This window comes from Opisthocomus hoazin, chromosome 11 (genome assembly GCF_030867145.1).
Source record: "Opisthocomus hoazin isolate bOpiHoa1 chromosome 11, bOpiHoa1.hap1, whole genome shotgun sequence".
Lineage (NCBI taxonomy): Eukaryota > Metazoa > Chordata > Aves > Opisthocomiformes > Opisthocomidae > Opisthocomus > Opisthocomus hoazin.
The window spans coordinates 11,199,117-11,212,852 of record NC_134424.1 but is presented as its reverse complement, the minus strand read 5'-3'; the positions used below and the strand labels follow the sequence as shown (position 1 = coordinate 11,212,852).

General features: G+C 45.7%; 1 protein-coding gene across 2 annotated transcripts in view; it reads left to right on the top strand.

The window, feature by feature from the left end:
• The first annotated feature begins 6,246 nt into the window (after window positions 1-6,246).
• PLXNB1 (plexin B1) overlaps window positions 6,247-13,736 on the top strand; it is an 81,689-nt gene continuing 74,199 nt past the window's right edge. Inside the window, exon 1 of one of the 2 annotated variants that reach the window (XM_075433194.1) lies at window positions 6,247-6,303. The gene's annotated coding sequence lies outside the window, so the exon portion shown is untranslated. The remainder of the gene's footprint in view (window positions 6,304-13,736) is intronic. The other variant, XM_075433196.1, reaches the window with a different exon arrangement.

Sequence of the window (13,736 nt, the reverse complement as noted above, 5' to 3'; positions counted from 1 at the left end):
GAAGGGGTAGTACAATGGGTCTATTTGTAATTTGCTGGCAGTAGTCACAGAGGATTTTGTTCTGGTTTTGTTTTGTTTTTTCCTTCAGTTTAACTACAGAAAGTTAGGTTCCCTTATTCTGTGAGTGGCTGAATTTTAGATACTCCGCATCACTGGAAAATGTGGGTTATATATATGAGCATGGTTTTAAAATGCTGCATGTTAGGCAGCTAAACTTGTAAGCTGAGGCAGCACTCACTGAATTGTACTTGGTGGCATCAAAAATGAGTAGAGGTCCAAGGCTAAACTTTTATACAATAAATAAGAGAATACAAAAACAAGGATTGTTTATTGTTCTAAACAGATCTGCTTTCCACCCATTTAAAGAAGTATGATAGTAGGTAGCTTTAGCATTGCCTAGAGTCACGGGAAGAAGAAATCAGTCAATAAAAACAGTAGTAAATAAATCTGTGATAAATGAGAATTTGAAATGCGCAGCATGAAATTTGAGGAGAGCTGGATGGTGTGCTGCATACCAAGGTGCAAATAACTGGATGTCATCCTTTGTAGGGACTTTGGAAGATTCAGGAACAGATTCTGTGTGCAGGGTCGTACAGCTGGCAGAACTCACCGTTACGAGTGCTTACTGTGGTCCTCTTATTTCTGCCCTTCCTTGCTAAATCCTCAGATGTGAAGTGACAGCAGAATAATTTCAATTAAGGAAACAACCTTGTAATTAACTATGTCTATATAATAATTAGGAGGGCAGATTTGTATATTCCCTCAATCCTGGATTAATCATCACTCCACTGTGGCACTGATCTAAACGTGTAGTTTCATGCTGCACCATATGTGTACCCCAAAGCCAGAAGGTGTGGCTGCAGGAGTAATAGCTGTACCTTCAGCTAGCTGAAGGCAATATCCAGGAAGACACTAGAACATGGACTGTACACATCATCTGTTCAGTACTTTACGCTAAATCTTTGTCGTCGTAACGCAGGCAGCAAATACACAAGTTTGAATAAAATGAGCACAGCTGTACAGAGGTGTTTATCTGAGCACTCATGTTAGTTCAGGTACGTTTGCAGCGCCAAGAGTGATTTACACAACACACAGTGACATCTCAGTGCATGTTTCCTGATGATTCAGCCATGGCTAAATGAATAGTTCGTTACCTGTGCTCTTCTGGACTATTTTAGTGTTCTGTTGCGTACCTAGGATTATTAAAGAAGTTTGTAATAGATACTTGAGTTTCCCTTTTGGAATGAGGTCTCTCAGCTGAAGCTTTCCTCAACAAGAAAATTCTGCTTGCTAAGGCCTTTTAAGACTTCAGTTCTTGCTCTTTCTGTGAGCAGAGTCCTCCCTGGGCAGAATGGCTCAGCCAGCCCTGTTTCCCAAACGCTGATCAGCCAGGAGGGATGGTGGTTGCAGTAGTTCCTACGGGTCTAGTGAGGCTGAGGACTGACCTATGCGTTGTGTATAGGTCAGGGAAGGCCGGTGCTGATTCAAGTTAATTCCACTGTCAGTCAAGACGCAGAAGAAAAGTTAAAGAGGGATCCTAGTAAGAGCAACAGGAAGCGCTTTGATAGACATTAATTATAGAAAAATGGGTGGCAGCGGCCTGAGCTCGGCCCATGCTAAGTTATTTTGAGTTCTTACTGCTCCATGGGAAACCACTAGTAACTGAAAAGCAAACAGCCTAGTGGCCATGGAAATAACTTTTAATGAGGTCACTGCAGACCTCTAACAGTAGGTGCATTCTGAAGAGAAAAGTTGCCAGTCCTTCCACTCATGAAAGGAATAGCAAATGTTGCTTATGAATACAGGACAAAAGCAATTACATGTGGTGTAACAATGAGGGTATATATATTTATTTATTAACACTTGAGTTTTGAATGTTCTGATATTCTGAGATCCTGGTCGGAAATTGCAGCTGCTCTTGTTGATTTCATTGTAACTGTCTGGAGAAGACAGTTTATTTCACACAATACTTTCTAAAAACAAACAGTTCCCTCTTTATGGAGCTGAGGAGTGGTAGAGCTGTCCTGTTTACTTCAGAAACAGGATTGAGATGTGCAGTAGGAGTGAGGTTCATGAGCTAGGAAAAGAGGAGACAATGCTGGGTTTGTTCATAATATATTTAAAACTATGTTTTAGTGCCAGATTTTTGGTAGCAAGTTATGATCGTGACCTTCCTCATGAAACAAAGAAGTGCGATTTTTGGTGTTTGGCAACTGGTGGACAATTTAAGGTGCGTGCTTAAATACAGAAAAAAAACAGGTGGGCCACAACTTTGATTTTTAAGGTGAATTAAGCCTTCAGGTAATTATGGTTGTGGCAAGGTTTTGGAGTTTTCGTCGTGGGAAGTTTTTAAGAACAGTTTCGATAAACATCACTAGGTTTGATACAGATGTAGACAGATCCTGTCCTGGGACAGGATGGATTCAGTCAAGAGTTTTCAAACTTTTCGATTCTAAGAAGTGGTGCGTTTTTGTTGGGTTTTTTTTTTAATAAAGTGGGAGAGTCCATGGATGATTTGATGTCCTAGTCATTCTAGTGCAGGTTATCCTATAGCGCAACTTATAGCGGAATGAGGAAGTGTTTGTGCTGAGAAGATAATAGCTCAGTTTGCTATGGGTTGTGTGGTGCTGCGCACCAGGAGAGAGGGAGAATGCATCTATGCACAGCTGCAGTAAATTATCACCCTATAGGTATTGTCTTAGTAATTATTTTTCAGAATCAAATTTGTAAGGTCACTTCTAGACCAATTTTGAAGTACTATGCGAGGAGATTTTTTTTTAAGACTGTTTTTAATAGAGCTCTGCAGACTTCTGTTGTTAGCCTTTTGATGGCTGCAGCCTACACTGCCCTTTCTGTGAGTTTGCCTGAAGCAAGCTGGCCCATTAAAGATTATTCTATTTAAATACTGGCATATCATAAACAGAGGAACTTCCCTGTACTTCAAGACTTGTTTTTAAGAAAAACAAACACATCATCTATGTTGGTTCAGTGAGCTGTTCACTTAACCCTCTGAATAAGTTTGGTGCATGTGATCTACTTCATCAAATGCATCTAATTATTGCTCTTTGTGGAGGTGACCGTCACATTCTGTGTGGCTGGAGCCCTCACCTGTGATGTTGGAAAACTTGTTCACGGTGACGTTGGACAAGTCATGCATAAGTGCTTAGTCCACAGAGCTCTGAGATAAAGGGATTTTCACAAGCATCCCGAGCTCGTTTTGCTGTGATGTGCAGAAAGAAAGGTAAACCCGTGCAAATAGGCATATGCTCAGGCAGTCTCTTGCTCTGCTCCTGCAGGTTCTGGGCTGCTGGGCTCTGTTCAGGCTGCACAGTCTGCGAGGCACATTCAAAAGCAGATCCTTAAACAGCAACAGACTGCTGCTAGCAAAACTGTAAGTGCCCGAGTGAGGGTAATGAAGACCTTAATGTCATTTCTAAATGTTCTGACAAACTGAAAACTTGAAAGGAACAGAGCCAGATTTAAGGGAAGGCAGATGTAGTCAAGCCTCTATTGGTCCCTGAATTACTGCTCTAAATGTAGTTTATTCCCAGAAGCGACAGACAGTATTCAGATATCCCTTGTGACTTTCTTAACTCCTCTCATCCCCTGCTTGGAGGGGAAGAAGAGTAACAAGAAAATCAAAAGGAGCATAAGCAGCTGCTAGCCTTGTGATTATCATAATAGTTATGTAAGAAACTTAGCTAACCTGCTTAGAACAAGACATGAACAAGGGCTTTTATAGAGGAAGATCCTTTAGGGATTTAAATATAGTTTAAAAAGCTTCTGAACAAATGGAAATTAAAAAACTGTTGAAAATTGTTCCTCAATCTATTTGTTCTTTGTGTGATGCTGTTTTCAGCTGTGTAGTGCTTGAGAACTAGCTTTTTCTCTAGTTTATTTTTAAGAACTCTCAGAAGAGTTTTGTGCAGACCAGTGAAAACTCCTCCCTGCAGAGGGAATGTGTAATCCCATGGTGGTTTTACGATAACCTTGTCATTCCAGAGGGCTGTAAGTACAGTAACAAGGGTAGGAGGGGAGCTCTGTAACATCCTTCAGGGGCACAGAAGCTCTTCCTGCCCTGCTCCCAAGGCAGACCCCGCAGCCAGCTCCCTGACCAACCCTGCCATGCAACAGGAGGAGAACCTGCTCTTTTCCAGTGCACTCTCATGGGGCTTTTTGCTGCTTTTTAAGTGAAGCTTGCAGATGTTTTCTTACAGACGGAAGGGGCTGCAGGTTGGGACTGGCTCTGGAGGAAAGGCACAAAGGGGATTAGTGTTTTGAGTCAGGAATGTGTTGGAGCAAAGGAAAATTGTTTTTTTTTAAATGCTCTTAGTCACCAAAACTGGATTTTGGTGAAAGCAATTTGAGTGCAGTTAAAATGTCTCTGATTAGAGATTATAATTTTCTGTTCAGTGAGCTCTAACCTGAACAGCAATTCAGTGGGTAGGGTGTAGTAACAGGATGGCTTTGTCTGCGTGGGGAGAGGAGCAAGTAAGGGATCATCTCCTCATGAGAGTCCTCATGGGCTCTCTGTGCAGTGGGCCCCAAGGACTCCTCAGCATAACGACATGCCAGGGAGCGAAGGTGCACAGAGGCGGGCAGCAGCTGTCTCTGAAATAATCCTTCCTTTGGGGGACTGTGATCGTGGGGACTATTCAGCATCTCTAAACTTTCAAATATATTTTTTTCCTTCATGAATTAGTGGCTTTTTGGGGCAGAGGTGGGAGTATGAGAGGCTGATGGATTGTAACAAAGAGGGTAGATGTTTAATGACACTTCTGGACATGGAACTTGTACCAACTATGTTCCTCTGAAATGTCAGAAATGCACGTGGGAGGGAAGCCTGATTCAGACTTTCAGAGCAGCTTTGTGCCTTGAGCAGAGATCTGTAGCTGCATCTAGCCAAAAAGGAAAAACGATGGGCACCCCTGGCATAGAGCAAATCTGTACTTTGCAGAACCCAGGCCAGTGCCCGTTTCCTCTTCCTCAGTTTGCTTTAACCCACAGCTCCTCTATCACTTCTTGTCCTCAGATACGTCCTCTTTTTCCACACAGAATTTGTGGCTGGGTGGTGAAGCCGTAACTTCATATTTTGTCTGCGATTTCCAAATGTCTGACAATCAGCTCAGCAGGGAAATGGCTGTTGGGCTGTGCAGCTGTATTCAGTACCTATAGTCGGTCGCTGCGTGTATAGCAAGGCAGTTGTTAGACTGACTGTACATTTGCTGATCAACCACGCAACAGAGTCTGGGCAACACAGAAGTTACAGTGTGAGCGAGAAAAATGGGTGCATTAATTCTGTCCCTCTGTAGAGCTGTTACTGACAGAACTTACCCCTAATTCAGAGAGGTTTTTATGCAGTCAGTTCTCGGGGCAAGAAATGCCTCTGTCTCATACAGAGCACTCTGCTCTGCTCGTGACTGGAGCTCTGAGCTTCACAGGAATAAAAATCACAGCACGAACAGTCAGTTTATATCACACGTATTACTTCAGGCGCTTCTGCTTTGTGATGCTTTTGTCTCCGCCGACTTCCAGCCGGAATGGTGTGTTCTTCGCTGTTCTGTGACTAGAGATAACGATGCTTCTGTCACATTCTTGAGTCTTGCGAATGTCCTGGTTCCCACATCATCTGCAAGCGAGAGCAGCGCCGTACCCCAGCCGCCCGGTGCGGTGTTTATCCAGGCTGATTCCGAAAGGAGTAGGAACTGGTTTTGCTATCAGATTTTGCACGCGGCATCGCTGCAGATTCCCACTCACCCACACCCCTTGGTTGGAGCAAGCCAAGCGCCGAGGCTTGTCGAGCCAGACACCGACACATTGCTACGGAATAGGGGGCGAGAAGAAATGCTGCCATTTCTCCCAGAACACGCAGCTTGAAGTCCATCTCCCAGTCCGGGGGCTGCAAAGGCCGCTGTAAGAGCCCGCTGCCCCGCTCCTGTTGGCGGTAGCGTCCAGAACATCCCCCGCAGCCCGTCCCTCGCACGGCTTCGGGGTGACTCGCCCGACGCAGAGGCTCGTTGTCCGTTGGGCGCTCGTCCCGGCGCCCTGTTCAGCCGGCAGGGCCGAGGCAGGGCGCGGGATCGGGGCGCTGCTGAGGGGAGGCGGCCCGCGGCGCTGAGGGGGGCCCCGAGCCACGCCCCATATGGGGCGGGGCGGCCGCGAAGGCGAGGTCTCTGAGGGGCGGCCGCCTGCTATTGGAGGAGCCGGGCCGGGGGGGCGTGGTCGTCGCTCCGCGGCTCGGTGCGGGCAGCGCTCCTCAGCGACGGCGCGGCGGGGAGCGGAGCGGGGCGGTCGCCGCGGCAGGTGAGGGGCGGCGGGGACGGCGGGTCGCGGCGGGTGCGGGAAGGACGGGGGGGGCGGGCACAGGCCGCTGCCGCTCCATGCCCGGGAGGGCTCTGGCGACGCGTTGCCGGGGGTCAGCGAGTGGCGGCAGGTGCCGCCCGGGGGCCGCGCTTTGTCTGCGCGTGGGGGGATGGGCGCGGCCCCTCAGGAGCGGCGGGGCCGCGGCCCAACGGGGCGAACCGGCACAGCTCGGGTAGGGAACCTCCGGCTCGACTGCGAGGGTAAGAGGCCGTGAAGCGGGGTCGTAGCTGGGCGGGGGAGAGCGTGTTAGCGGGATGTTTAGCGCGATCTGGGCAGCGCTTGGAGCGGCGGCACCAGGCTGGTGGCGGGGCGAGGGCCGGTCAGCCACTTCCAGCACGGCCTTAGGCCGTGCTGGAAGGAGCTGCCCGTTCCTCGCCCGAGGAGCTGAAGGTAACTTGTCAATCCTTTTACTGATTAAAAATGTCTTCAGGGAGTCGCCCTGTAAATAATGGCTGAAGCCAGGCAGGTTTTTTTCAATAATAAAAAGAATAGCGTTGCTACTATTGTCGTATTCCTGAAACTGCAACCTCAGAGGCAGCAATAACTGCCTTCTGCAGAAAGTGAGGTCGCTTAATAATTAAATCTGGTTTTGCTAACTCGCAAATGCATTTAAATTATTAACTTGTGGGGGGGCTGACTTGTCCGCCTTCTTCAATCTGGTCAATGCTTTTTCCAGCAAGAGTAAAAAAAAATTAAAGTTAGAAGGTGGCTTTCTGATAAATACAATACCTTCAACTTCTGGAAGGCCATGTGTTTACCTTTTCCCCTCAACGCTGATTTTACTGTGTGTACTGGAACTGAGTGGTTAAGTGCTGTTGTTCTGGAGATCTCATTTTCCACCTTGAACACATTCCTTTTGAACAATTTGCAGCAAGTGTTCGGGCCCCCTAAGCAGGTGTGTTTTCTGTTACACTGGTGCAATCTGAGATCTTTCTTTTCTCAAATCAAAACTTTCTGTGGCTGCTGCTTTATCTTAGGGCAGCAGTCTGGAACAGGAGTAGTCCTGAGAGAATATCTGGACTGCTGCAGCAGTTACAAAGAAAGGGTCTGCAATCCTGAGTGTTGTAAAACAGCGGGGTCAGTATTTTACTAAACAAGGGCCTTATTCTGTGTCAGGTGGAGTGCTGGCTGAGGTCTGCTCATTTCTGGTCTCACTTTCTGAATGGAGGTCACAGGAGTCCTGTGTGACGCCTGGAGTATTAAATGCAGAAATCGATGAACGTTACATTAGTGATGCGTCTGTGTGTGTGACGTTGGGAGCTAAGCCAGTGATGGAGGCATTTGCCCTGATTCAGGAGGAAGCTGATGCACTGAGCTGTTGTGCTACGTGGTTTTGCATTCTGATGGGGAAATTGGTGTTTCCCCTTGATTGTTACAAATCAGGCATGCAATTGCATGAGTTTTAATAGGGTTGTTTTGAGATGCTAGGAGTGTCTAGCAGAATCCCAGGAGAAGAAAGCAAACAGGTTATGGACAGAGAATAATCTGGCAGGGAAGGTGACTTGTTGGTAACCTGGTGCTGAGGAGGCTATTTCCATGCTCATTCACACCTGTGTGTAGCAGAAGTGGAATCTGCAAGCCAGGGACTTGCCCTGAATTGAGATTTATCTAGAAAGCATTTAACATAGCATGATCATATATTGAATTTTCTCTTTAAATTTCTTCCAACATGTGAAAAGAGTTAGGTTAGTAATAAGATTAACAATATTTAATAAGATTAAAATTACCAGCATAACTCTCTTGAGAAAGGTGGATGCAGACTGTCAACAGTTGACGCTTGATCTCTGCTTTCTCTCACGTAAGTGCTGTAAAGAGTTTGGGCTCCTAGGCTCTGCTTGCTTTTCAGAAAAGAAAAATTCTGCCCTCACGTGCTGACAGCTCAGGTATTGCCTTACCTTTCATGTCCACCAAAAGCATCATATTCCCAGCGGGGCCATGGGATGTTGCCATATAAGGGCAGAGGGAATAGCTGACAGAGGGTTGTAAGGAGTGCACAGAGCCGTTCCCTTCGCTTCAGTGCCAGTCTTTGTGTAAAGCAGTGTTGTTTCTGTGAGTGTTGCTGCTGCTGGCACGCTTGGGCTTTCCTGGCAGCGTCAGCAGAGACTGCAAGGACTGAGCGAGTCTGGAAACTATCTGTTGCTGCTGAAGGTGGCCCCGTGTGCCTGGAGAGAGACTGCCTGCCAAGTAAGCAATGCCAATTGTATGCTGGGTGTGCTCTGAAGGAAGAAGCACCCACCCAGGTTGCCTGTGTGTGGGGTGTGTGCTATCCAGCACTGTCCGACGGGAAGACAAAAGCAACCGTGCTTGCTGTCTTCCAGTGCTGCTGTTTGCTTTCTGGAGTGGTTTATTTAGCCAGCAGTGTTGGGTACAGGGAGGCGTGGTATTTTTTTCAGTAGACAAAATACTTTATGCTTTAGTGTCACCTGAGGAGGAAAAACAGTGGATGGGGTGGGGGGAAGTTCAGAAGAAGGTGAAGCAGCCGCCTCCCGCAAATGCTTGGTATTTTTTGTGGTAACACCTCTGAATCAGTCAGATTCATGTTATTTCTCTTCTGTCATCTTCCTCTCGATCTCTAGTCCTTCCTACTGCCTTTCAAAGCAAGCTCACAAGGACTTCAGTTTCTTCTCCTCCCTGGCAGCTTCTCCATCTGTTCTCTGTTTGTTTGTTTGTTTGTTTGTAGCCATTGCGTTTTTTTCCCCTGAAACTTCAAATTGGCTGTTGTAGCCACGTTCTGAGCTCAAGCTTCCCAACCTTGCATAAGGGCATCCTGGAGGAAGATGATAGGACTTTGATTCATCCCAGCTTGCAGGCTGTGCAGGGTGGTAGCAGTGAGAGGAGGCATGACCCTGCCTGCTTTCTTGTAAGAATTAGCCCTCTAGATACGAGCTAGTTTCAGGAAGCAGGAATTGGACTGGTGCTCTTTTTGCTCACCTGGATCTTCAGTGAAATGTCTTTGTGCTCCAAGTGCTGGAAAGCTGGTGTGTTCTTCTGACTCTCCTTTGCATTCCCCATAATCTGTTCAAGCCCTGGATTTGATTCACATTTATTTGCAGTTCTTGTGAGTATCTGGTTGCAGGATTACTCTGTCTGAAAGGATTCATCTTCTGCTGTTCATCAGAATCGCAGGAGGGCTGCTTTTGCCTTTATGGGAATGTGCCAGCTGGTCTTTCATTGTGCTGGTATCATTTTGCGTGTGCTGTTATCGGAGGTGCCTTTGATGACCTGATAGTTTTGATGAAGTATTTGGAGAAGATTCATATTGATCATTACTTGAGCTTTGTCTGGTTTGATCTCAGTGCTGGAAGACAATGCTTAGAAAATTCTTGCATCGGTTTTTCAGGGACAAGCATTTGAGATATTAGGAGCATGTGCACGGTCTTGTGACATGATACCATTGTTCCAGGAGGCAGAGTAGATCCTTAAGTCCATTGGGAAACAATAATCTCGTGTGTTGCACAGTCTTTGCTCCAGCACTGTAGTGAGAGCCGAAAGACCTTACTCTTCATCATGCTGAGTCCAGGGACTCTAAAAACTTCTTGGAGGGATTTTTGCAAACTGTGTAGCTCTCTAGAGCCATATAGGATCTGCCTTCATGCTGTGGTTTGCTATAGGAATAACTGAGATGCACCCCTGCTTAATAAACTGTCCTGTATTGTAGTCACTGGAGCTCAGACTTGCTAAGCTGCAAAGGTGCAAAAACATGAAGCAGGATGTTTCTACCTGTACTGACATGCAGCCTTGACTAATGGAAGAACCACAGTGCTTTGGTGTGATCTCTTTAAGGCTCTGCTTTTTCTCCCCAACTGCTTAAGTAATAAATGCGGAGGACTTGTTTTCACTGCTAATAATTTTTTTTTTTTTTTTTTAGCCAAGTGGTAACTAAGATATCTGAGCTATTTTGAGGCTGCAGGAAGCAATTTAGGTCTCCTTCTCGTTAACTAGAGTAAGTACTGCCTCCCGATGCTGGGGGGAGAAGAAGAAATAAATGGTATCTGTTTAGGTGGATTTTTTTTATTGAATCAATTTTTAAAATATTTCTGATATCATGATACTGCCCCCAAGAAAGAAAAAGAGAAAAAATGAAGTAGAAAAGAAATTTGTGTTAGCATGATCTGATAGGAAGCTTTTAGATGTTGATCAAAATGTGAGGTGAACCTTCAAATGGTATAGATCCTGAGGAAATTCCCAGATGCCAGACTTTAATCGTGTGAACTTCAGTTGTTTGCTTGCAGTATAAACACTGCAAGTACTGTGAGGAACACTTCTCCTGTGCCTGGCAAACATGGAAGATTTCACATTGCTTTTGGCTTTGAAGTTTAACTATAGAACAGTGTGGAGCTGGTGGGTTGAGTTTCCCCAGCCTCTGCTCTGCACCAGTGCTGCTGCTCTTAAAATTCTTGCAACTTAATAGCTACCCTCTTTTAGGAAATGATAATTCGTTTCCCTTCTTGAAGTATGTGAATGTTGTAATTTTATCTTGCTACTTGTATCTGTTCCCCTTCCATCTCATATGGAAATTCTTTTGTCCCTATGTCACAGGGACTGTAGGTAGATTGATCTTTGTTCCTGGTGGTGGTTTAGCTCGGCTGGTTCTGTGCTGGGGGCTGGAGTTCAGGAATTGTGTGACCGCTTGCTCCTAATACCCAGCTAGAATCTGTGGTGAGCCATTGGGATACGCAGCTGTAAGGTATTAACTAAATGGATTGCTGTTGCTAACAAGCTTTGTATCTGCAGGTGCAGAGAATTTCAAGTCATCACCACTCATTCTCTTTTGCACTTCTCCTTAATTCTGAATTTAAAGGCAGTGCTGCCTTTGGAGCTTCTGGGTTTCAGTGAAAAAACATGTGTGTCAGCTTATCTCGGCATAATGTAGTATTGCCTCTCAACTGAGTTGCAATGATGGGATTCATTCTGCTGCTGAAGTTATCACAAAGAGAATGTGGTCTTTCTTGCATCCTACTCTTCCCTGCAGCTCTGCTGTGGCAGGGGAGTAGTTGTGCCTGGGACTGTACAGGTGGGGGAAGTTGATTGTATTCAAGCATTTGTCTCTGCTGATGAAACGAGTTTTCTGACTAAATTGCATGATATTCTATAAATAGAATGGGTGTATTTGACATCTTACCCTATTATAATAATTCTGAAAATTACTACATAGAAGCAGTGTTTTCAGCTTAAGGTTTCTGCCCATGTATGCTTATTTCAAAATTATTTTTGTTTCAATCTCTGTTCCTGTAGTTCTTCTATACTGCACCATTTCACATTTTTATTAGGTGACCTCCCTATTCTTTGTGTGGAGTTACCCTAAGAACTGTAGTGCGATCTGTTTCCCCTCTCTGGTCCTGACTCCTGGAGACTGTGCACTCTTGAAAACCCTCTGTTGCTTACAAGTCACCGTGCCCCTATCCTTCTGTGTGATACAGTGAGCTTCTGGGCTCTCTAATCTCCATAAAGAATAGCTAACCTCTGTGAACAGCTGGCCAAGCAAATGCTTGAGGACATGCTCCTGACAGTGCCCTGTAAGTGCAGTGTAGTCAGTTGGAAGTCTCTCAGATGACACGAATTTCAAGCACAGGAATCAGGGTTTCAGAGATACTTCTCTACCTGTCAGACCAGACTTGGTCAGAAATAATGTTGTTGCTGAAATTGGTGTAGAGTTTTGGACACCTTGAAGTTAACAGCTCTGAGACAACTCTCTTAGCATTTTCAGCTTTGACCCCAAGATTTTCTGCATCAGACTAACTGTCTTAAAATGCTGGAGAGAGCAATTCTGTTAGTGAGCTACCTAATAGTAAATTATCATGTGAGAGCTTTTCAGTAACTCTTCTGGCATCATCTGTCTGCTGTCTTCCACACACCAGAGTCATGAGCTCTTCTCACCTATCCTACGCTGTCTCCTACCTTTAGTGTAGCCAAAAAATGTGTGTGCTGGAGATCTCTAGTGCAAAAGCAGTTCCTGGACTTCTGAATCCCACTGACATCAATGTTTTGATCTTTATTTGCATACTGCTCGACTTCTTGCATACAGATTGCAGTCCATTACTGAATGACTCTGCCTAAGAGAATGGTAAAACACGTGTGCAGCTGAATTAATTGCGTGGGAGCTATGTGTGCCACTGTAGAAAACAGAGAAGTGGTAACTGGGGGCTCTGTTTATTTGCCAGCTCATTTTAGCTAGTTTTTTGAGAGAAGTTGCTGAAATGAGACTGCAGGAATGTTGAAGGACCTGGGAAGACTAAGGCATTTGTGAATTCATATTCTGATCCTTAGCTTAGCGGAAATGTATTTTGTATTGCATTTCATGTCAACCTGCAACTGTTGAGAGAAATTTAAGGCAAAGGTCACCAGGGCTTTTTGCTGCTTGGCCTGCATGTCAGTGCAGCTTTCTCGTGGCTACGATGAAGAGGTGTGGTTCCCTTGCGTGACTATGCCTTCTGGGGGACTGCTATTGCAGTAATGGGTAGCACTGACTCTCTCTCTTTCTTTCCTTGATCTAGATTTTTTCCTGTCTTTTTGGAATATGTTCTCAGAAAATGTTCTCCAGATGTGTGACAGCCTACCAAGGTGCATGTGCAATGACAAAATGGCCCTGGGTGCCTGCTACCAGCTTGTTGTCTTGGCAGCATAGACAAAATTTGAATTGGCAAGAAGGCAGAGCAGTCCCTGCAGCACTGCCATTCCCGAGTGACTCAGTGTGCCGACCTGCTTGGCCACAGTAACAGGCAGTTGGAGTCCCAGTGCTGGAGTGTCTGGTTGTGCTCTGTGCCCAGCACTGCTGAGAGCTAAAGAAAAAGGAGCGGTGAAGCAGAGCAGCTGCCCTACAAATGCTGTTCTTGTTCTCTGCACTACCGAGAGGGCAGCTACCTGCAAGGTTACTCTCCACAGCAGCAGAGATGAGGAGTGGGGGCTGTGTGTGCTGGCAGTGTGGCTATATGAGCAGATGCACAGGAACAGATGAAAGAGCCATTTAGCCTGTTTTGCTTTTTCTGGGCTTGGGACAGTTATGTCTCTGTCCTCACAGTGCCCAAGTCACCATGGCCCCTTCCTTCTCAACACTGAACTGATCTGCCCGTGTCAGTAGCCTCAATAACAAGCTAAGCAGAGTGTCACAGATCTACAGGCTTCTGGGGTAGTTCTGACAATCATGCTTTCTTGTTGGTTGTATTTTAAAACAGTTCCAGTGTGTTGTAGTAATAGTACTGTGTTCTGGATACTTGAACCTTGTAAATGCATTATCTGTCCACAAAACAGAGAAGGTCTGCTTGCTATCAATGATCTTGCAAATAATGGTTCTGTTTCATTGCGGTACCGAGGGCTATATGTACAAGGTGGTGGTGTCATGAAGCTTTCCTTAACACAGAATCACAGAATGGTTG